This window comes from Pleurodeles waltl, chromosome 2_1, assembly GCF_031143425.1.
Source record: "Pleurodeles waltl isolate 20211129_DDA chromosome 2_1, aPleWal1.hap1.20221129, whole genome shotgun sequence".
Lineage (NCBI taxonomy): Eukaryota > Metazoa > Chordata > Amphibia > Caudata > Salamandridae > Pleurodeles > Pleurodeles waltl.
In genome coordinates, this window is record NC_090438.1 from 192388613 (window position 1) to 192412416 (window position 23804).

Below are 23804 nucleotides of genomic sequence, written 5' to 3' on the forward strand. Positions count from 1 at the left end.
GCTGGGAGGGCGGTGCTGGTAGGGGTGGTGGCGGCTGTACCTGTTGATGCTGGGGGCACAGAGGGGCCCGCCACCGCAAGGGAGCTCCCATCAGAGGATGAGTCTGTGTCGCTGGTCTCAGCTCCTGCCCCGCCGTGGAGCTCCCCTCGCCCTCTGTCCCACTGGTGGCTTCAGACTCCGTTGTCTCGCCCTCCAGGGCCATGTGGGATGCAGCTCCCTCCTGCTCCGGTGCCACTGCTCCTCCGCCTGATGATGCTATTGCACACAAGAACAGGGAGACCAAAAAAAGGGGGGGGAAGACAGAAGAAAGACATGTTGAGTGCATGCAATACCGCTACCGTTGACGGACACTACAGACACAGAAGACCTCTGCACTATGCCGTGCACTTAGAGTTCCCTAATTAATCACAATGACATGGGGTACAAGGCCTATGCCTGATTGATGCACACATAGAAGTCACACGAGCCTGACTAGGTGTAGTTGTCTCTGAACACTGTTGGGTGGGGTGGGGTGCCACATGGCCTGCTTTACAAAGGGACCTTGCAAACTAAACTCGCCTTGGCCTAGGGGAACCCACAGCTCACCTCCCCCACCCAGACACCTCTTAATGCGCACTGAATCAGCTGAATGAGAGTGTACTCACCCTATTGTGGCTGCTGTGATGCTCTCAAGCGCCCATACAACTCTGGATACGCCCCGGCAGGATCCGGAACATCAGGGGGGTCATGGTGCGACGGGCACCCCTCCCACATTGGGAGGCCATCCCCAGCTGGGCCTCCGACGTCTTCTTGCTCCAGCGGCGAATGTCCTCCCATCTTTTCCGGCAGTGGGTGCTCCGTCTGTGGTGGACAGCCAGGGTGCGGACTTCCTTGGCGAAGGCACGCCAAATATCCTTCATGTGGTGGGCGCTGACCTAGAGGAATGGTACAGGGGAAAAGGAGAAGATATAACCGTCCGGACCGTTACAGTCATTGGTCCGCGTTCCCACCCTTGCCATGACGCACATACACTCACCGTCCACACATGCAGGCCTCAGTCCCCCCCATCTTCCATCCACACCACTCCATACAGGCATTGCCCATACATGCTCACAGTGTACTTACTTGTTTGTCTGGATGACCGTAGAGTAGCATGTACTGGGGGAGGACCCCATCCACTAGTTTGTCCAACTCCTCCGATGTGAAGGCAGGGGCCATTTCCCCAGACACATGAGCCATTGTCTCTTCCAGACTGAGGTCACAGCAGCACTTGCAGTGTAGGTCCTCTCTTGTTGAAGATCAGGTATCAAGTGAGTGAACAGATAGAAAATGGCAGTCCCGTCCGCGGCAGTGCGTACGGTCACCGCCGGCGTACATCGTCATGTTCTCCTGGGACCCATAGGGTCCAATGTTAACCAATGCAGGATTGCGCTGTGGTCTTCGACCGCCTACTGGGACGGTGTACAATGCCAGCGCAGTTACGTCATATCCCCTTGTCCCACATTACAGGTCAGACAGCCGCCATTTCAGGGAGCCACATGGCATTAATTTTAAATGTGTCACACATATCTAGGCCTTGCATACACATTACGACAGGGACATAGCGGATTGAAAAATTTGTGCAATAAAGTAGTGTTTTCGTACCTCAGTGTTGGCTGACCCTCTGCTCGCTGCTCTCCTCCATAGAGCACGTCTGCGGGGGCAGGTGATGAGATGGCGGCATCCTCTGGTGTACAGACCGCTGGTGGACCTGTCGACAATGGAAGAGCGACATATAGTTGTCACCTACAGACTGATCTGTGCCACAATCCTGGAACTGTGTGCCCAGTTGGAGCCGGACCTGATGTCAGCTATCCGCCATCCCACAGGTATCCCCACTCTAGTGCAGGTGCTGTCAGTACTCCATTTCCTGGCAAGTGGGTCTTTTCAGACGACAGAGGCCATAGCATCAGGGATGTCCCAGCCTATGTATTCCAACGTGTTGTCCAGAGTGTTGTCTGCCCTGCTGAAACACATGCGCAGCTACATCGTTTTCCCTCAGGTGGAGGATTTGCCAACAGTGAAAGGTGACTTCTATGCCCTGGGACATATCCCCAACATCATAGGTGCCATTGATGGGACACATGTGGCCTTGGTCCCCCCCGCAGGAGTGAACAGGTGTACAGAAACCGGAAGAGTTACCACTCTATGAATGTGCAGATGGTGTGTTTGTCCGACTAGTACATCTCCCATGTGAACGCCAAATTTCCTGGCTCAGTGCATGACGCTTACATACTGGGGAATAGCAGCATCCCTTATGTGATGGGGCAACTCCAGAGGCACCGTGTGTGGCTATTAGGTGAGGACATGGACCCTATACAGTGTGAATAGTTGTCTGGGGTTGTCCCTAAGGGTTAGTGTGTGTCTAACAGTTGTCCCTCGACATTTGCAGGTGACTGTGGCTACCCCAACCTGTCATGGCTACTGACCCCTGTGAGATATCCCAGGACAAAGGCAGAGGAACGCCACAATGAGGCACATAGCAAACTAGGAGGGTTATAGAGAGGACCTTCAGCCTCCTGAAGGCCAGGTTCAGGTGCCTCCATATGACAGGTGGTTCCCTATTCTACCCACCAAAGAAGGTGTGCCAGATCATCGTGGCCTGCTGTATGCTTCACAACTTGGCTTTGCGACGACAGGTGCCTTTTCTGCAGGAGGATGGTCCAGATGGAGGTCTTCTGGCAGCTGTGGAGCCTGTGGGCAGTGAAGATGAGGAAGCAGAAGAAGACGATATCAACAACAGAAACAGTGATTCATAAATACTTCCAGTGAGACACAGGTAAGAAGACATCACTGCCTGCTACATCTGTTACACTTGTTCTACCTCTCATATGTCTGTCACTTTCACCCAGTGTATGGAGCCTGAGTTGTCACTTTCCCTTTCGATTTCACAGATGTAGGTCCCACTGTGGGACATCTGCTTTGTTTCCTCATGGACTAGAGCTGTGTGACATAGGTCTGTTGACAAGACAATGGATATATCATTTTTGCTCAGTTATTGCAAATACACATTTTCGAAAGCACAGACTGACTCCAGATAGTTTTGTGATTTAAGGGTGTTTATTTAAGTGCTAAATAGTGGAGGGGGTTGTAAAATGGTCAGGGGTGATGGTGGAGGAATGTCCATGGCAGAGTCCAGTCTATTAGTCTCACAGGTGCATTGTCTAAAGGGGCATAGGAAGTGGAGCTGGGGCAGTTTAAGGATGGACAGGGTGACAAAGTGGGACAAAAGGATGACAATCAGGGTGGTCTCATTTCTTGGCGGGTGTCTTGGCATTGTTCTCTGTCTTTGTCCTGGATCTCAGGGACCGCTTGCGGGGTGGTTCTCCATCTGCAAGGGGTGGGGTGCTGGTGTCGTGGTCCCTTGGCGGTGCCTTTTGTCCACTAGCACCGGCGGAGGTGGTGGGCAGTTCATCATCCAGGCTAGTGTCAGGGGCCCCTTCTTGTGCCACAGTGTCCCTCCTGGTGTTCACGAGTTCCTTCAGCACCCCTACAATGGTGCCCAGGGTGGAATTGATGGCTTTGAGTTCCTCCCTGAACTCCAAATACTGTTCCTCCTGCAGCCGCTGGGTCTCCTGAAACTTGGCCAGTATCATTGCCATCGTCTCCTGGGAATGGTGGTAGGCTCCCATGATGTTGGAGAGGGCCTCCTGGAGAGTGGGTTCCCTGGGCCTGTCCTCACCCTGTCGCACAGCAGCCCTCCCAGTTCCCCTGTGTTCCTGGGCCTCTGTTCCCTGAACTGTGTGCCCACTGCCACTGCCCCCAGGTTCCTGCAGTTGTTGGGTTGGTGGGTTAGCCTGGGTTCCCTGTAGGGGTGGACACACTGCTGCTTGACGTGTCCTGGGGACAGAGGTATGGGCCCACTGGGTGGGTGCTGTGCTGGTGTTTCCAGAGTGGGGAGGCTCTGTTGTGGCTTGTGCCAGTGTGAGGGGAACCGACTGTCCTGAGGTCCCAGATGGGCCAGGCTGGTCATCTAGATCTAGTTGGACAGAGCTGCTGTCATCACTGTGGGCCTCTTCTGTGGGTGGAGTGGACATGTCTGGACCCTCCTGTCCGATGACATTGGGTAGGGGTCCTGCAGGGGTGTAAAGGCATGATTATTGCATCTGTGTGTGCCATGGTGTGCAATGGGTGGGTGACCCTGTACCCCAGTGCTTGCATTCTTGTGTAGGACCTTGTGTGATAATTGTTTAGGGGTGTGTGTGGGTATGTGCAGTGGCCATGCATTGATGATGGGTGTCCATGCTTTGTTGTTGCATGCAGGGCTTGGTGTTGGGATGGGTGGGTTGTGATAGAGGGACATAGGTGAGGAGTTGGAGTGATGGGGGTGAGTGCGAGGGTGGGGGTATGTGATAGCATGCAGGTAGGGTGGGGGATGAAGTAGTGAAAGATTTGACTTACCAGAGTCCATTCCACCTGCTACTCCTGTGAGGCCCTCAGGATGCAGTATAGCCAAGACCTGCTCCTCCCATGTTGTTAGTTGACGGGGAGGAGGTGGGGGTCCGCCGCCAGTCCTCTGAACCGCTATGTGGTGTCTTGAGACCACGGAACGCACCTTCCCCCGTAGGTTGTTCCACCTCTTCCTGATGTCATCCCTAGTTCTTGGGTGCTGTCCAACTGCGTTGACCCTGTCCACGATTCTGCGCCATAGCGCCATCTTCCTAGCTATGGTGGTGTGCTGCACCTGTGATCTGAATAGCTGTGGCTCTACTCAGATAATTTCCTCCAGCATGACCCTGAGCTCCTCCTCAGAAAACCTGGGGTGTCTTTGCGGTGCCATGGGGTGGTGTGGGTGATGTGTGAGGTGGTGTGTGTTGTGATGCGTGGAGTGATGTTTAGGGATGTGTGGTGTTTTGTGCATGGATGTGTATGTGTGATGGTGTTGTGTGCCTCTGTATAGTGGGGTTGTCTTTGCTGTGCTGTCTCTCTGGCCTTCGTCTACATTTCTGGTCGTAAGGGTTTGTGGGTGATGTGGGTGTGTGTTTTATATTGTATTGAGTGTGTGGGAGTAGTGTGTGTATGTGTATTAGGTGTGTGTATTTGGAATTTTCCAATGTGGTTGTGTTTTGTAAATGTGTGTGTATTGTGAGCGCGGCGGTGTGTACCGCCAATGGAATACCGTGGTTGAAAGACCGCTGCGTGGATTTGTGGGTCGTGATAGTGTGGGTGTAATCCTGTTGGCGTGATGGTGGAGGTTTTGTTATCGCCAGTTTATCACTGACCTTTGTTGTGGCGGACTTGTGTGGGTGTCTGGATTTTGGCGGATTCCGAGCTGTGGGTCGTAATAGCTGCGGCGGTGTGTTGGCGGTCTTCTGCACGGCGGTAAGCAGCATTTATCGCCAATGTTGTAATGACCCCCTATATATTTTTCTAACCACTGTGTGGTGTATTTTTGTGGTGCTATACTGAGTTGTTGTATGATATATTGCACAATTACTTTACACATTGCCTTCTAAGTTAAGCCTGACTGCTCAGTGCCAAGCTACCAAAGGGTGGGCACAGGATAATTTGGATTGTGTGTGACTGACCCTGACTAGAGTGACTGGCTTGGACCGGGGTAACCTGACTGCCAGCCAAAGACCCCATTTCTAACAGTGGCAGTTCCCTCTAGTGACCAGGCAGGTCACAGGTCAACACAGCACTAGCAGCAGTCCAAGGTGGTTCCTAGTGAGTCAGTTTAGCAGCGTCCTGTGTCCAATTTCTAGCAAGTCTCTGGAGTCCCAAGAATGTCTACATTGTGGGGAAAATCCACTTTGTTGTTTTGTTTCTCTTTCAGCTCCTTGGTGCCATGTAGACTAGAGAATCAGAGTTGTTTCTCTTTGCTGAAACCTTACCACTCCTCAGCATCATGGGGTTCTCTGCCAATTCCCGGTTGGTGGAAGCGATCTTGAGTGCTACATATGCCTTGGAATTTGGTAACTCAAGAATCCTGTCTCTTGCATAATATACATATAACTCATATGTATCCATCGTTATCATTGTGCTTCCTTTTGTTAATGTGCTAAACAGTATCGCAAAGGGTCTGGAATCTCAATGGAATTAGATCTATGATGTTGCAGCTTCGATTTTGCAGTAAAAAAGCATTATTGAAAGGTTGGGCACCAGAGAGTACTGGAATTGCAAGACTAAGGAGTGGGAACTTTATATAGATTGTTTTACAGCCCACCGATTACTAGTGTGCTACAGTTGCATGGTACTATGGCAATTCAGAATTTGCTTGCAACAGTGGAGAAGTCACTCTTTTTCATAGACCTGTGTCCTGTTGTTGGAAACCTGCAAAGGTCCTGGTTCAATGAGAAAGCCCGGATCTGGAAGATCCCATAATACGAATGGCATGGAAACATTTCCTTCTGACTTATAAAGTATTGGGAGAAGCCAGAACAGCTGGATTGTTTTTAGTTGTCAAAGAAACCATTTTCTTAGAGGGTTGAGCCATAAAACTCATCAGAGAATTGTTTGCTGAAGACAATACCTTTGAAAACTTAATAAAACTCTTCTAGTACACCAGTGATACTCAAAGTATGGCCCTCCCCACCTTTGCATGCAGCCCACTGGTCAATCCAAGCACTGGTCTGCTTTTCACCATACTGAGAACTAACATTAAAAAAAAATGTTGACTAAACAGGTGTTTATTTGCAGGCTCATTGCAGTTAAAAACAAACGTTTGCAATGCAATAGGTCTTGCATATTTCGAACAAGTTAATTGTCATCTTTTGACAACAGCGCCCACAAGCAAAAACAGAAAAAACTTGAGTGGAAACTGAGAAAAGATGAATAAAATAAAATAAAGTTAGCTTTAAAAAATAAAACTTTGCAATTTTGTTTGTCCTGCAGGGCACGTTTTTGACAGTCACAAGCCTTCTGTTTGGGGGTCACTGGAGGTTAGAACAAAATAGTACCTTGATCACATCGGGTGCAGTTGAAATCACTTAGTGCTTGATCCCTGTTCCGCACAGAGGAGGGGAAATGATGCCAGACATGCCTTGATGAATTACAAGGCTGTACAAAAGAGTGTCCCATAAACCAACAAATGGTGAGTGACCGGCGGGCTCCAAGCCTTTTACTGAACACAACAGCGTCTCACATACGAGATGCAAGTGCATGCACTCACAGGCTCAAACCTAAAAAAGGATATAAGTAGGTGGTCCTGCACCACTTACCTTTAGGAAAACTTTAATCTTTAAAGACATCTTGCACCAAAAGGGTAAAAATATAAGTCTCTTCAGAATTCAAAAACTGTATTTTATTACCATACAGAACAGTTTCACCTGAATATCAGATTATATCAGTACATTGAAAATTGGGAAGTTTTTTTTTTTTTAACAGTGTTTTCTTTAAACATGAATCTAGAAACATTCATTCATTCCCCACCCTGGCAACAATGCCAATAGTGAACTAAGAGGCAAATCAGTTGTTATATGGCCCTTTAAGTGGCCTGGGTTTGTGTTATACATGAACAACAATATTATTAAATCAAACACAGAAGAAAGTTTTGTACACCACTCATCCTGAAGTCCTGTATTTTTAGTCCTTTTATATGTAAGAATGGAGGGAAAGTGGAATACAAAATTTCTTAGGATCACACAATTTGGTAAAGTGGAGAGGCCGGGATTAATCCCTGGTATTCTGGTTTGACTTTGTGCTATTGAGCCACTAGATGATCATGCTTTACTCCTCTAAACCCACCTTACCTCTGCTTGAGTGCTCGCGGAGGTCTTCTTCCCGCCTCAGGTTCATAAACCGCAAGTGCACTGGTGAGACACCATATCCTATCCCACCAGCAGAAGACAACTGGATCTTTGGACGTAGTAAGGACTGTAGTAGTCAAATACATTCAGCATAGATTAATAACATAAATTCATGAGCAATTTTACACAACATGAACAATGTAAACACTAAATCAAACTCCAAACTGAATACAATTTCAAAGCTTTATTATGATTCCAAAATCAATTTAACGTATATGGTGCGCAACACAAACATGCATGAAAATCATAGATATACAAAAACGTCTAAACATATTTAGCCTACTAAACATCAATTATGTTAAACATTCCAAAAAAGTGATATCGATCAGCAAGACAACAATATACACATTAATTTCAGATTTCAAAGTTGATAATGATGACATCACTAAATCATCAAAATATAATTTTAGCAATCAATTTTAGAACGCTGCCTTTCTTATCTCTAACATGAATTTGGATTTTCATGTGTGGGAATGGGCTAACACATGCGGACAAAAACAAAAAGGAAAAGACAAAAATAATTTGGAAACATCATCTAACTATGGCAACACTATAAAAATACGTTGGTGTAACTATCTAAGCTGAAACGGAAATGAGCAACTACACTTAGTTATACCTCTCCTGATAGGGCAGCAGACAGGATACTTTCACCAGAGAATTGTTTACCTTCTTGCAACATCAGTAGACAGCAACAGGACAGTGCAAAACACAGGCTGCACATAGGACAGGTCAGCACTTCAGAGTTGATTGGGCATATGTTGGACCTGGCCCTTTGTAATTGGTTTATCCATGATTGGCGTATTTGATTTACTGGTAATTCCTTAGTAAGGTGCACTAGAGGTGCCCAGGGCCTGTAAATCAAATGCTACTAGAGGGCCTGCAGCACTGGTTGTGCCACCCACATAAGAAGCCCTGTAATCATGTCTCAGACCTGCCACTGCAGTGTCTGTGTGTGCAATTTTAAACTGTAAATTTGTCTTGGCAAGTATACCCTCCTGCCAGGCCTAGCTCTTCCCTTATCCTACCCTTAAGGTAGGTCCTAGGCAGTCCCATGGGCATGGTGCAGTGTATGGTTAAGGTAGTACACATAGGGCCTCATTCTGACCCTGGCGGTCCTAAACGGCCAGGGCCGCGGGCAACGGAAGCACCGCCAACAGGCTGGCGGTGCTTCAGTGCCCATTCTGACCGCGGCGGTAAAGCCGCGGTCAGAAAAGGGGATCCGGCGGTTTCCCGCCGGAATACCCCTGGCAGGGCTGAACCTCCATGGGGATTCCGACCCCCTTCCCGCCATCCTGTTTCTGGCGGTTTTTACCGCCAGGAACAGGATGGCGGGAACGGGTGTTGTGGGCATGGGCAGTGCAGGGGCCCCCTAACAGGGCCCCAGCATGATTTTCACTGTCTGCATAGCAGACAGTGAAAATTGCGACGGGTGCAACTGCACCCGTCGCACCCCTGCAACACCGCCGGCTCAGAATTCGGAGCCGGCCTCTGTGTTGCAGGGCCTTTCCCGCTGGGCCGGCGGGCGCTCCTTTGGCGGGCGCCCGCCGGCCCAGCGGGAAAGCCAGAATGGCCTCTGCAGTCTTTTGACCGCGGAGCGGCCAAATGGCGGTGACCGCATGGCGGGCGGCGGCGGTCAGAATGACCGCCATAGTATTGTGTTTTATATGTCCTGACAGTGAAATACTGCCAAATTCTGTTTTCATTGTTGCAAGGCCTATCTTTCTCATAGGTTAACCTGGGGGCTGTCTTTAAACATGATTAAAGCGTAGCTTCCCTTTGGGAGCAGATAGACATATGGAGTTTGGGACCTCTGAACTCACAATTTAAAAATACACCTTTGAGTAAAGTTGGTTTTGAGACTGTGTGTTTAAAACTGCCACTTTTGTAAAGTGGGCATTTTCTTGCTTGAACCATTTTTGTGACTCTGCCTGTTTGTAGATTCCCTGGCCCTCATTACAACCCTGGCAGTCGGTAGTAAAGCAACAGGCCGGCAGAAAAAAAAATGGAATCACGACCATGGCGGAGACCGCCAACATAGACAGCCACTTTAACACTCCGACCGCCACGGCGGTACAAAGAAACAGCATGGCGGTCACCGCCAACAGACAGGCGGAAGACAATGTACCGCCCACACCATTATGAGAGGTCAATCCGCCACTTTTCCGGGGCGGATTCAACACGAACAAAAACACCGCGGAAACAGGACTTGGAAGGGAAAACGCTCACCTCTACACACCCCACGACGAACCAGGACGCCATGGAGCCGGAACTCCAAATTCTACCTGCCATTGTCTTCCTGCTTCTCTACCAGGAGCACGACCGACGGCGGCGACCACCACTGTGAGTACTGCACCTATGACACAGGGGAGGGGGGAGGGGGAGGGAAAAGAGAGTGACACACACACACGCAACACGCAACACTCAACACCCCCACCGCCACCCTCACACACAACAACATACACCCAAATACATGCTGCAACATTACATTTACACCCCCCTACCCCCGCTGGAAGAACGCAAGGACAAAAGGAAATGATTTGAACGATTGTAATCAGGAAAAATCCATTAGTCAAAAATATATATACACTATTAAAAAATATGTACACCAAGATTTCAAGTCCATATACTACATCTACATAGTCCGTGGACCACTGGGCCCAAAATGCATGGGCGAGGCCCACACTCAATACCCGATCCAAACGGAGAGAACACTGCAGGGGCATCAGATTGAAATAAAACAGGCACCTCAGGGGGAAGGGAAGGGGGGGCACCTCAGCCCGATGAGTGCACGACGCCAGCTCCACGAGGGGGCTCCATACCAATTGATGTATCCTGGGGAGTGCAAAGCCACAGTCTCTCAAGTCTCTCCAGTGGGTGGGTTGCCCACTGCTTTATCCTGGGGAGTGCAAAGCCCAGTCTCTCAAGTCTCTCCGGTGGGTGGGTTGCCCACTGCTTTATCCTGGGGAGTGCAAAGCCACAGTATCTCAAGTCTCTCCAGTGGGTGGTTTGCCCACTGCTGCATCCTGGGGAGTACAAAACCACAGTCTCTCAAGTCTCTCCAGAGGGGGCTTTGTGCCCAGAGTGCTTTATCCTGTCAAGGACTCAGATAGTGGATGTGATACTCCACTGACGGTGGGCCATCATGGAAGCTGTCCAGGCCCCTGGAACTTACCACCAGCCACGTACGACTGACCACTGGGGATGGCAGCCATGTCTGCGGTTGTGCCACTGGCACAGGATGTGGCGTGGCCGCTGGTGGTGCTGGAGGTGGCCTCAGTAGCGGCGGTGCTTGCGGCGCTCATTGGGCAGCGGTGCTGGTGAGTGGCTGGGTGAGCGTGCTTCTGGCGGCGGTGTCTTGGGCAGCGGTGCTGGTGGGTGGCTCAGTGAGTGTGCTGCTGGCGGCGGTGTCCTGGGCAGCGGTGCCCGAGCCGGCAGTGTATGTGGCAGTGGCGGTGTTGTCCACCGTACAGGTTGGCGGCGACTTCCCTTTCTTCCTCTGGCCCTTCCCCACCTTGGATGTTGGCGCAGCTGTCTTGCCACTCACAACTGTAGTCCTGGGAGAGCCCTTGGTGGCAGGTGTTTTGGCCTTCTCCCTCCGGGCTGTGGCCAACTTCTTTAGTTTTTGAGGTTGGGGAATGTCCTTGGGCTGGCTCCTTGGCACACTGGCTGCCCTGCTGCTTGGCACACTCCAAAGACCTCCTAAGTCTCTCAAGGGTATTAGCTATCTCGTTTTTGGTCTCAGTTATGCTAGGGGCCAAGTCTGGGTTGTCTGGTCTAATACGTTCCATTAATCTTAGGGCTTTTTCCTGTTTGTCAAGTTCCCCTTCTACTGATTTCTTAACCCCATATGTTCCTGCCATGCACTGACCCCTGATTGTTACCTTGAAAGACTCCCATTCTTGCCCTCGGGAGGGGGTTGAGCCTGCATTGTGCGTAAAGTACTCTTTGATTGCCTCACAAATTGTGTGTCGGTATGCACTATCCCCCAATGACTCTACATTCAATCACCAGTCTGGTATGGGAGGGTGGTCTCTTCGCCAGTCTAAAGTAAGCAACAGCGGGTTGTGGTCCGATATTGTGCGGGACAAGTATTCCGCTCTACGTACCGTACAGTTTATATCTGGAGAGGTCAGGATTGCGTCTAGTCGGACGTCTATGTCATGTACAGGTGAATAAAAAGAGTAATCTCTTTCTATCGGGTGGAGGTGTCTCCAGGAGTCTATCAGGCCCCAGTTTGACTGCCAGTCTGCAAAGCTTTTGGCTGTCCCGCGAATAGGGGAAGTCTCCAGCGGTGGGTGGGATCTGTCTAGTACCGTGTTCGCTATACAATTGAAATCACCTCCTATTATTATTGATTGGGTTAGGTAGGTTCCCCAACTTCGGGACATTACCTGTAGGAAAGTGTTCTGATCCTGATCGGGGCATAGATACCTGCCAATGTGATGTCCCTTCCATCTAGACGTCCCCTCATCAGCACATAGCGTCCATCCCCATCTATATGCGCATCCGTTTTCTGAAAGGGGGTGCCTGGGCGTATCCAAAGCAGGACCCCTCTCAAATGCTGAGTATTCTGTAGCATATATTTGTCCTCTCCATCTTTTTGTCAGTGCTGTTAGCTCTTTCCCTATCAGGTGGGTCTCCTGTAGGATCGCTATTTGTACTCCTCACCGTTTAATCTGATTGTATACTTTATATCTTTTTCCTGGGCTATTTAGACCCCTAATGTTCCAGGTAAGTATCTTGTAATCTAGTGATCTGTATGTGGTCATACTTTGTGTGTAAATCTGTACTACATTTGCGCCTGCATCTCCACTTCCCGAGTGACAGCGCCCCGGAGTCCTGTCTAATTGGTCTGCTGCGTGAGTCTATTCCCTTTGGTTGTTGCCCCACATTTTCGAACTTAGTAACTTATCTATTAAACAAACTCCCTGTCCCCAGGACCGGTATCCCAACTGTCCCCGTCCAAACTTTCCCCAATTTAACAACCTTTGTGTATGTGGGGGGGCTGGTCTAGAACCATGTGCCGAGCCCTTAGGCCCGTATCAAAACATGTTTGTCTTGTTACGTGGTGAAGCCCCAAAGGCCCCTAAGCCCCGTTTATTCTTGTTGTTGTTTGCGGGTGGCTTGATTGTTTAACCATGGAGCCCTGCCGCTGCTTTGTTTTTCTTTATTGTCTTTCTGGTCTGGTCTACCTTATCAATGTCTGTTATGTCTAATCTTCTGTTATTGCTTACCCTCTGCTCGATTCTCACCTGTCCTCCATGTGACCCTTTGCCACTCTGCCCCAAGTCCTCAGATGATCTCATCCGATGATCCTGGGGTGACTGTCGGCAGGCCATCAGTTGTGTCCTGCGAAGAGCAGGAAATTTCATCTGGTCCCGAATCCTGTTCCTGTTCTGAGAAGGTTTCAGACCGCTGTGGGGATGTAGCGGCAGCCCCTCCAAGACCCAGGGACGCCACGGCCCTCACAGCGTCTTGTTTTTTTTTAAGTGTCTGCGAGGGCGGCGGGGCTACATTCGCAGTGTACCTCTCTCTTTTCCAAGCCGGCCCTCGTCTTTTCCTGTTGTTTTCTGTCTTGCCGTGTTTCTCTGCTGGGCCTAGTTCCTCTATCCATTCTTGCACTTGTTGTGGTGTTGTAAAAAAGATTGTGTTATTGTTTGTGAAAATCTTTAGTTTAGCTGGGAACAGCATTGCGTATTTGATGCCTCTTTCCCTCAGGTGACGTTTGACCTCTAGGAAGGTAGCTCTCAATCTTTGGGTGTCCCTGGTAAAGTCTGGGAAGATCATTATTTTTTGTCCCCCAATGACGATCTCTCCATTTTGTTGTGCTTGCGATAGAATAAAGTCTCGATCTTTGAAATGCAGGAGTTTTGCTACTATCGGGTGTGGTCTGGCGCTAGGGGGAGGGGATCTCACTGGTACCCTGTGGGCTCTCTCAATTGCGAAATATTGCGATAGGTCGTCTGGTGCTATTTCTTTGCGTATCCACTGCTCCAGATAGGATTCCATGTCTGGTGCTTCATGTTCGGAGTTCTCCGGGACACCCACCAGCATTAGGTTGCTTCTCCGCGCTCTGTTTTCGGTGTCCTCAGCTCGTGAGTCAAGTAGTTGAACCCTGGATGTCAGTAAGGATACTGTTTTAGTAAGGGTTTTGCTTTCAGGAGTGAGTTGTGCTATTGCTTTCTCGTTTGTCGTCACTCTGTTGGCTAATTTCCTGTGGTCGTCTCTGAGGAGGGTAGGTCAGAAGACAGTGTGTCAATTTTGTGCTCCAGGGCCTCTCTGGATGCCTGGATCGCTTGCAACAGGGTGTCTAGTGTGGTGCTCCCTTCTGCTTCTCTGTGTGTGTCTTCTTTTTGTGGGCCTGTTTCTTCTCCTGGGCTTTCTTTTTTCCTTGGCTTACCCATTGTCAGGGCGTTGCATACGCCTGGCTGGTTGTTATCTCTGTTTTTTGTTTTTGTTTTTTGCCCTGTGTCTGCCCTTTCTGCTGCTGCTGCCCTCCTTTCTGCTGTTCTTTTCTGCTGTTGCTCAGTATGTAGTCTGCCCAGGGGCGCCCCCCCTCGAACTCGTCTCGCTGTGTTATTCACTCCTTTGTTCCTGTCATAATTTTTACTATTCCGGGTCTTCCTGCTGGTGCGAGGGCCCAGTTCAGGCACCCTGGTTTGTTCCTTTCAGTCTTCTTCTGGTGCCTCGTGCTGTCGGCAGCTCGGCTCGGTGTTCCTTGGGGGGGGGGGGGGAGCGTGACCCGGCCGCCTCCCTTGTGGTGGTGAGCTTCGTCGGGTTCTGGTATTTGTTTCCTCTTTCCTCGGGCGTCTCAGATTCTCTTTCTCCCCCGGTCCCCAAGAGGAGGACCCGGACGGGGTCACCGGGTCTTACCTCGCCTCTGCCATCTCAGCTTTCAGTCCTGGTACCCTCGCTGCTTACTTGTTTTTGTTTCCTGGGGCCGGCCCTGGCTACGATCTCCTGCTCCACTACTCGTACTCCCCTCACTGCCGCCGGGCTCGTCTGCTCCTCCGCTCCTCGCTCGTTCTCGGAGAGTGTTATCGCTTCTTCATGAGGGCCGCCATTTTGTCTTGCTGCGCTAGTTCGCCCCTGGGCTCTGGGTCTCTCCCGCGGGCGGTTAAATCACCTCATGCTCTAATTTTTCAGAGCTCCGGATGCTTCCCCACAACTCCCTGGTCTTTTGTGGGTGACTGCGGGGCCCGGGGCTTCAGGATAATTGTGCGTTGGTCGGTGGCTGCCGAGAGGTCCGCTTTATGTGTGCTGCTCCATCTGCCTCTAGCCACACCCCCACCCTTGTGTGTTGAGGTGTGTGCATGCTGGTCTGATGGTGTGCTTGGGATAGGCTGAGGTACTGGGGATTGGGTCTGGGTGGAGGAAGTTGGAGGGGGGAGGCTGGACACAAGGACAATGGCTGCCATCAGTGCTGAGTCCAGAGTCTGAAAAGCTCGCTGTTGGGCTGCCTGACCAGAATGAATGCCCTCCAGGTATGCATTTGTCTGTTGCAACTCCCTCTCTACACCCTGGATGGCATTCAGAATAGTAGACTGCCCAACAGTGAGGGATCTGAGGAGGTTAATGGCCTCCTCACTGAGGGCAGCAGGGCTGACAGGGGCAGGGGTTGAGGTGCCTGGGGCGAAGGAGATGCCCACCCTCCTGGGTGAGCGGCCACGGGACACATGCTGAGGGGCTGCTGGGAGGGCGGTGCTGGTAGGGGGCGGTGGCGGCTGTACCTGTAGATGCGGTGGGAACGGAGGGGCCCGCCACCGCAACGGAGCTCCCATCAGAGGAGGAGTCGGTGTCGCTGGTCTCAGCTCCTGTCCCTGCCGTGGAGCTCCCCTCGCCCTCCGTCCCACTGGTGAATTCAGAGTCCGTAGTCTCGCTCTCAAGGGCCATGTGGGATGCAGCTCCCTCCTGCTCCGGTGGCACTGTTCCTCCGCCTGATGATGCTAATGCACACAGGAACAGGGAGACCACAAAAAGGGGGGGAAAGAAAGTAGAAAGACATGTTCAGTGCATGCAATACCGCTACCGTCGGCGGACACTACAGACACAGCAGCCCTCTGCACTACGCCATGCACTTAGAGTTTCCTAATTAATCACAGAGACATGGGGTACAAGGCCTATGCCCGATTGCTGCACACATGGAAGTCACAGGAGCCTGACTAGGGGTAGATGGCTCTTAACACTGGTGGGGTGGGGTGCCACATAGCCTGCCTCACGAAGGGACCTTGCCTGCAAAACTCTCCCTGGCCTAGGGTAACCCACTGCCCACCTCCCCAACCTAGACAACTCCCATGCGTGCTGAATCAGCTGAATGAGGGTGTACTCACCCCCTTGTGGCTGCTGTGATGCCCTCAAGCACCCATCCAACTCCGGATACGCCACACCCAGGATCCGGAACATCAGGGGGGTCATGGTGCGATGGGCACCCCTCCCACATTGGGAGGCCATCCCCAGCTGGGCCTCCACCGTCTTCTTGCTCCAGCGGCGAATGTCCTCCCATCTTTTACGGCAGTGGGTGCTCTGTCTGTGGTGGACCCCCAGGATCCGGACTTCCTTGGCGATGGCACGCCAAATATCCTTCTTCTGGTGGGCGCTGACCTACAGGAATTGTACGGGGAAAAGGAGAAAATATAACCGTCCAGACCGTCACAGTCATTGGCCCACGTTCCCACCCTTGCCCTGACGCACATACACTCACCGTTGTTTCATGCACGCCTCTTCCCCCCCATCTCCCATCCACACCACTCCAAACAGGCATTGCCCATACAGCATGCTCACAGTGTACTCACCTGTTTGTCTGGAGGACAGTAGAGTAGCGTGTACTGGGGGAGGACCCCATCCACTAGTTTGTCCAACTCCTCCGATGTGAAGACAGGGGCCCTTTCCCCAGACACTGTAGCCATTGTCGCTTCCAGACTGAGGTCACAGCAGCACTTGCAGAGTAGGTCCTCTCCTGTCGAAGTTCAGGCATCAAGTGAGTGAACAGACAGAAAATGGCGGTCACGTCCGCGGCGGTGAGTACTGTCACAGCCAGTGTACATCGTCATTGGCTCCTGGGACCCATAGGGTACAATGTTAACCAATGCAGGATTGTGCCACGGTCTTCGACCGCCTACCGCGACGGTGTACAACGCCAGCGCAGTTACCTCATATACCATTGTCCCACCTTACAGGTTAGGAAGCCGCCATTTCAGGGGGCCACATGGCATTATTTTTAAATGTGTCACACATATCTAGGCCTTGCATACACACTAAGACAGGCACATAGCGGATTGACAAATGTGTGCAATAAAGGTGTGTTTTCGTACCTCAGTGTTGGCTGACACTCTGCTCGCTGTTCTCATCCATAGAGCACGTCCGCTGGGGCAGGTGAGGAGATGGCGGCATCCTCCGGTGTACAGACTGCTGGTGGACCTGTCGACAATTGAAGAGCGACATGTAATTGTGACCTACAGACTTGATCGTGCCCCAATCCAGGAACTGTGTGCCCAGTTGGAGCCAGACCTGATGTCAGCTATCCACCATCCCACAGGTATCCCCTCTCTAGTGCAGGTCCTGTCAGTACTCCATTTCCTGGCAAGTGGGTCTTTTCAAAGTACAGTGGCCATTGCATCAGGGATGTCCCAGCCTATGTTCTCAAACGTGTTGTCCAGAGTGTTGTCTGCCCAGCTGAAACACATGTGCAGCTACATCGTGTTCCCTCAGGTGGAGGATTTGCCTACAGTGAAAGGTGACTTCTATGCTCTGGGACATATCCCCAACATCATAGGTGCCGTTGATAGAACACATGTGCCCTTGGTACCCCCCTCAGTAGTAAACAGGTGTACAGAAAATGGAAGAGTTACCATTCTATGAATGTGCAGATCGTGTGTTTGGCCGACCAGTACATCTCCCATGTGAATGCCAAGTTTCCTGGCTCAGTGCATGACGCTTACATTCTGAGGAACAGCAGCATCCCTTATGTGATGGGGCAACTTCAGAGGCACCGTGAGTGGCTATTAGGTGAGGACATGGACCATATACATTGTGAATAGTTGTCTGGGTCTGGGGTTGTCCCTAAGGGTTAATGTGTGTCTAACAGTTGTCCCTCGACATTTGCAGGTGACTCTGGCTAGACCAACCTGTCCTGGCTACTGACCCCAGTGAGGAATCCCAGGACAAGGGCAGAGGAATGCTACAATGAGGCACATGGGTGAACTAGGAGGGTTATAGAGAGGACCTTTGGCCTCCTGAAGGCCAGGGTCAGGTGCCTCCATATGACAGGTGGTTCCCTCTACTACTCACCAAAGAAGGTGTGCCAGATCATCGTGGCCTGCTGTATGCTGCACAACTTGGCTTTGCGAAGACAGGTGCCTTTTCTGCAGGAAGATGGTCCTGAAGGAGGTGTTGTGGCAGCTGTGGAGCCTGTGGACAGTGATGAAGAGGAGGCAGAAGAAGAGGACATAGACAACAGAAACAGCGTGATCCATCAATATTTCCAGTGAGACACAGGTAAGAAGACATCACTGCCTCCTACATCTGATACACTTGTTCTACCTCTCATCTGTCTGTCACTTTCACCCAGTGTATGGACCCTGATTTGTCACTTTCCCTTTCGATTTTACACATGTGGGTCCCACTGTGTTACCTCTGCTATGTTTCCTCGTGGACTAGAGCTGTGTGACATAGGTATGTTGACAATACAATTGACATTGCTATTTCCCTCAGTTATTGCAAATACACATTGGTGAAAGCACAGACTGACTCCAGATTGTTTTGTGATTTAAGGGTGTTTATTTAAGTGCTAAATAGTGGAGGGTGTTGTAAAATGGTCAGGGGTGATGGTAGAGGAATGTCCATGGCAGAGTCCAATCTATTAGTCTCACAGGTGCATTGTCCAAAGGTGCATAGGAAGTGGAGCTTGGGCAGTTTAAGGATGGACAGGGTGACAAAGTGGGACAGAAGGATGACAATCAGGGTGGTCTACTTTCTTGGCGGGGTCTTGGCATTGTTCTCTGTCTTTGTCCTGGATCTCAGGGACCACTTGCGGGGTGGTTCTGCATCTGCTGGGGGTGGGGTGCTGGTGTTGTGGTCCTGTGGTGGTGCCTCCTGTCCAATAGCGCAGGCGGAGGTGGTGGGCAGTTCATCGTCCAGGCTAGTGTCAGGGGCTCCTTGTTGTGCCACAGTGTCCCGCCTGGTATTCACGAGGTTCTTCAGCACCCCTAAAATGGTGCCCAGGGTGAAATTGATGGATTTGAGTTCCTCCCTGAACCCCAAATACTGTTCCTCCTGCAGCCGCTGGGTCTCCTGAAACTTGGGCAGTACCGTTGCCATTGCCTCCTGGGAATGACAGTAGGCTCCCATTATGTTGGAGAGGGCCTCGTGGAGAGTGGGTTCCCTGGCCCTGTCCTCCCCCTGTCACACAGCAGCCCTACCAGCTTCCCTGTTGTCCTGTGCCTCTGTCCCCTGAACCGTGTGCCCACTGCCACTGACCCCAGGTCCTGTGCTTGTGGGGTTGCCTGGGGTCCCTGTAGTGGTGGACACACTGCTGATTGACGTGTCCTGGGGACAGTGGCATGGGCCTGGTGGGTGGGTGCTGTGCTGGTGTTTCCTGAGGGGGGAGGTTCTGTGGTGGTAAGGGACTGTGGCAGGGTAACCGACTGTCCGGAGGTCCCTGATGGGCCAGGTTGGTCATCCTGATCCAGGCGTGCAGAGCTGCTGTCATCACTGTGGGCCTCTTCTGCTGGGGGGACTGGCTGTTGGTGGGAACTCCTCTCCGGTGACGTTGAGTAGGGGTCTCGTGGGGATGCAAATGCAGTGTTATTTTGTCTGCGTGTGCCATCTTGTGCATGGTTATGTTTCCCTCTATGGTTGGTATTAGCAAGGCAGCTTAGGCTTGTGTGAGTTGTGCTTGGTTTGGCTAAGTGATTGTCACTAGTGTGCATGCTGTAAACTAAACTGTAAACTTCGTACTTGTATAGCGCACTACTCACCCATTAGGGTCTCAAGGTGCTGTACGCTTACCGCTGTGGAACCCCTCCTGGCTTTTCCCTGTGGTGATGGGTTTCCATACAGGTCTGTGATGCGTGTCCGTGCATTGGTGTTGCAAGCAGGGCTTGGTATTGGGATGGGTGGGTTGTGATAGTGGGGTATATGTGAGGTGGTGGAGTGACGGGGTGAGGGTAGGGGTGGGAGTTTGTGATGGCATGCAGGTAGGGTGGGGGATGTAATAGTTAAGATTTGACTTACCAGAGTCCAGTCCTCCTGCTACTCCTGTGAGGCCCTCATGATGCATGATCGCCAAGACTGGGGGGGACGAGGTAGGGGTCCACTGCCAGTCCTCTGTACTGCTAACTGGTGGCGTGCAACCACGGAACGCACCTTCCCCCATAGGTCGTCCACCTCTTCCTGATGTCATCCCTTGTTCTGCGGTGCTGTCCCACGGCATTGACCCTGTCCACGATTCTCTGCCATAGCTCCATCTTCCTAGCAATGGACGTCTGCTGCACCTGTGATCCGAATAGCTGTGGCTCTAGCCGGATGATTTCCTCCACCATGACGCTTACCTCCTCCTCTGAAAACCTGGGGTGTCTCTGAAAACCTGGGGTGTCTTTGGGGTGCAATGCATGTGGTTTGAGTGATATGTGTGAGGATGTGTGGGGTGATGTGTTGGGGTGTGTGGTGTGAGGTGCGTGGACGGTGTATGGGTGGTGGTGTTTTCTGGCTCTGATTGAGTGGGTGCTCCTGGCTTGTCTCTCTCTGTGTGCTATCTTTTTTTTTTGCTGTAAGGGGTTGTGTATAGTGTTGTGGGTGTGTGGGTGTGGTGTGTGTATGTGTGTCAGGTGTGTGTAGTTTGAATTGTCCAATGTGGTGTAGTTTTGTAAGTGTGTGTGTATTTTGAGCGTGGCGGTGTGTACCGCCAATGGTTTACCGTGGTTGATAGACCGCTGTGGTGATTTGTGGGTCGTGATACTGTGGGCGTATTCCTGTTTGCGTAATGGTGTGGGTTTTGGTACCGCAGTTTATCACTGACCTTTGGTCTGGTGGACTTGTGTGGGTGTCTGTATAGTGGCGGATTTCTCAGTGTGGGTCATAATACCCGTAGCGGAATACCACCACGGTCACGGTATGTTTGCAGCCGTCAGCACGGTGGTAGGCGGCATTTACTGCCAGGGTTGTAATGAGGGCCTTTATATCACTTTTCAGTGATATCTCAACATATAATTATTGCATTTTAATCATTTTGACCTGCATTTATCCAGATTAATATTATATATTTTTCTAAACACTGTGTGGTGTATTTTTGAGGGGCTATATGATGTTGTTTTAGGCTTTATTGCACAAATACTTTACACATTGCTTTCTAAGTTAAGCCTGACTGCTCAGTGCCAAGATTCCAGAGGGTGGGCACAGGATAATTTGGATTGTGTGTGACTTACCCTGACTAGAGTGAGGGTCCTTGCTTGGACACAGGATAACCTGACTGCCAACCAAAGACCCCATTTCTAACAGCATTTTAGCACTGAACAGCTGAAGCAAATGGCCAGTGCTTAATTTGAACATAAAAATATGTCAGTGCCCAAAGCTCTCCTCTGCAACACGTGTCTGCTGCATTTAAATGTGCAAGCACAGAATACGGAGGCAGTGTTATCCTAAAGACACCTGGGACCTTTTTAATCCATTCACAGCCATTCCATGCCCCTTCAGCTCGCTCTTGCAGCTTTCTGCTTTCTCCCTTTGTCATGCTTTAGCGTCTTTCCCCTCCTCTGTCTTTCCATATGCGTGTTATGCTCGAGGTAAATACCTGATGCAGAAAAATAAGTGCCAGCACTCAAAAATAAGTGTTGGTGCCCCTGCACCGTAAACCACCGGCTCAAATTAAGCACTGCAAATGGGGCATCTGAAATGAATTATTTTATTCTTCAGAAGAGAACTAAGGGTTAGAGAGATTCAGAAGGAGCAGAGACCAGCACCCCATCTGGGATCATCAGCACATCATGACTGACTCTAGCAGAGTTCTAGACGGAATAACTCAAAGTTTTAAAGTCTCTCACTAATTAGAAATATCCATGGGCTTCGTGATTGGCCCTCCAGCTGGGCTCATTTTATGCACAAGGTTCAGAATCAAATAGTAGCCGTTGACACCATAAAGTTTGCAACTATTCCAGATTTTCTCAGAGAAAACATGTAGTTATTTCAATGATTTCATACAGATCTGCCAAAATATTACATTTTCATGTTGTTTGTTACTTCAGAATTCTTTCTCACGACACACAAGGTGAACTCAGCATTTCTCACATGCAGTTTAGGAAAGCTTCCTGTATTGTTCGTCAGCTAGAACAAATGTTGTTACATAGTTAGCACTGGAACATGTTCTTTGTCTTCAATATAATAGGACATTCAACATCACGTCAGTAACCTAGGGAAAAATTCATGTCAGAGGGAACAGACTATGCAAGTCAGTGCTTAATTTTTAAATAAGAAGGTGCCGGTGCCCAAAGCCCTCCTCTTAAACGTGGGACTGCTGCATTTAAATGTGCGAACAGGAATTCTGAGGCAGCTAATCCTGAAGCCGTCTAGAGCCTCTTCAGTCCATGTAAAGACACCACGTGCACCTTCAGCTCACTCTTGCAGCTTTCTGCTTTCTCCCATTGTGACGCTTTTTATTTTTTCTCTTCCTACGTCTTTCCCATGTGTCTTTTGCTCGCAGTAAATGCTTGAGGCAGAAGAATAAGCCCCGGCCCTTAATTATTTTATAAATTAAGCACTGATGCAAGCAATTTTCCTCCACTGCCGCAAGAACTTTAGGCCTAGTTCAGCTAAGAATGCCTATATGCACTTTAATTCAATTAAAATACATAAATCCTATTGCGCACAGTTGAATCTTATGTGCAAAGAAGATGATTTTACTGCAAAGATTATTTACATCACATTAGAGCACAATTTAAATGTGCATTTATTTTTCTTCACACATGTAAGTCACGTTAATAAAATGAATTTAATGCAATATAATCACGTTTAATTCATGATCATTTAATACTCATAATTTGTTTAATATCTACTATTTCTTCTCAAAGCTAATGCTTTCAATGTAAACTCTAATTAATATTCCACTCAAATATAAATGTACCAGGCTTTCATGTTAAAACGTGATGTCAAAATACAAACAAAGTCTACATTGTCCACCATATTTCAAACATGCACATTTTTCAAACATGCACATTTTACATTTCCACATTAATTTCTCTGTTAGGCTTGAAAGTTTTAAAATGAAGGTTTGTAAGCCACCATATGTTAACTTCTATGCCACTAAAGTATTTATAAAATGTGATCTCTATCACCTCTAACCCCCCTAAACTCCACCAACCACGACTGCCGCCCTGTTCATTTCAATGCTGCCCTCGGTCACATCACAGACTAAAACTTAGCTAATTCTACTAACCCTCAATAAACAATCGTAATATAATGATGCCCTCAATGGACACTTCGCATAAGAACGATATTTCCTATGATGTGTATTCTGTATGTAGAGATTATGATGTCATATTTTTCCATTTTGGGTAAAAATCATAATTTAGTATCAGTTTCCTGTATATTTTGATTTTTGATCCTGTGATCCTAGACTTACTATTCTAATTTTTAGTTTAGTTTAAACTTTAATCCACTTAGACCTTAGACATAGCCCCCCACATATTTTCTCTAAGGAAGGACTTGTCCCAATGGCCTGATTATCAATTAGAGAAGGAGTACTAAGGGAAGCCGGTTTTACTAATAGGTACTGACTATCTGTAGTGCTCCCTGTCATTTTGCTAAAAATAAGTTTTGCATCTACAAGCATAGTATGGGGTTATTTAACAATTGAAATCAAAGCTTTGAAGACAATGGAGATTTGGTTGATGGAAAAGCGTTTGACAAAGAATGGTGCGCAGAGCATGAAAGGGGATCTTTTATTTGTGGAAAGCATCTCTTTCAAACCATTCCAACAAGTGGCACTTGAAAGATTATGAGTAGCCCTCTTCTTCCCCGGCTCTCTGCAGGGAATTAGCTGCCAGGCTA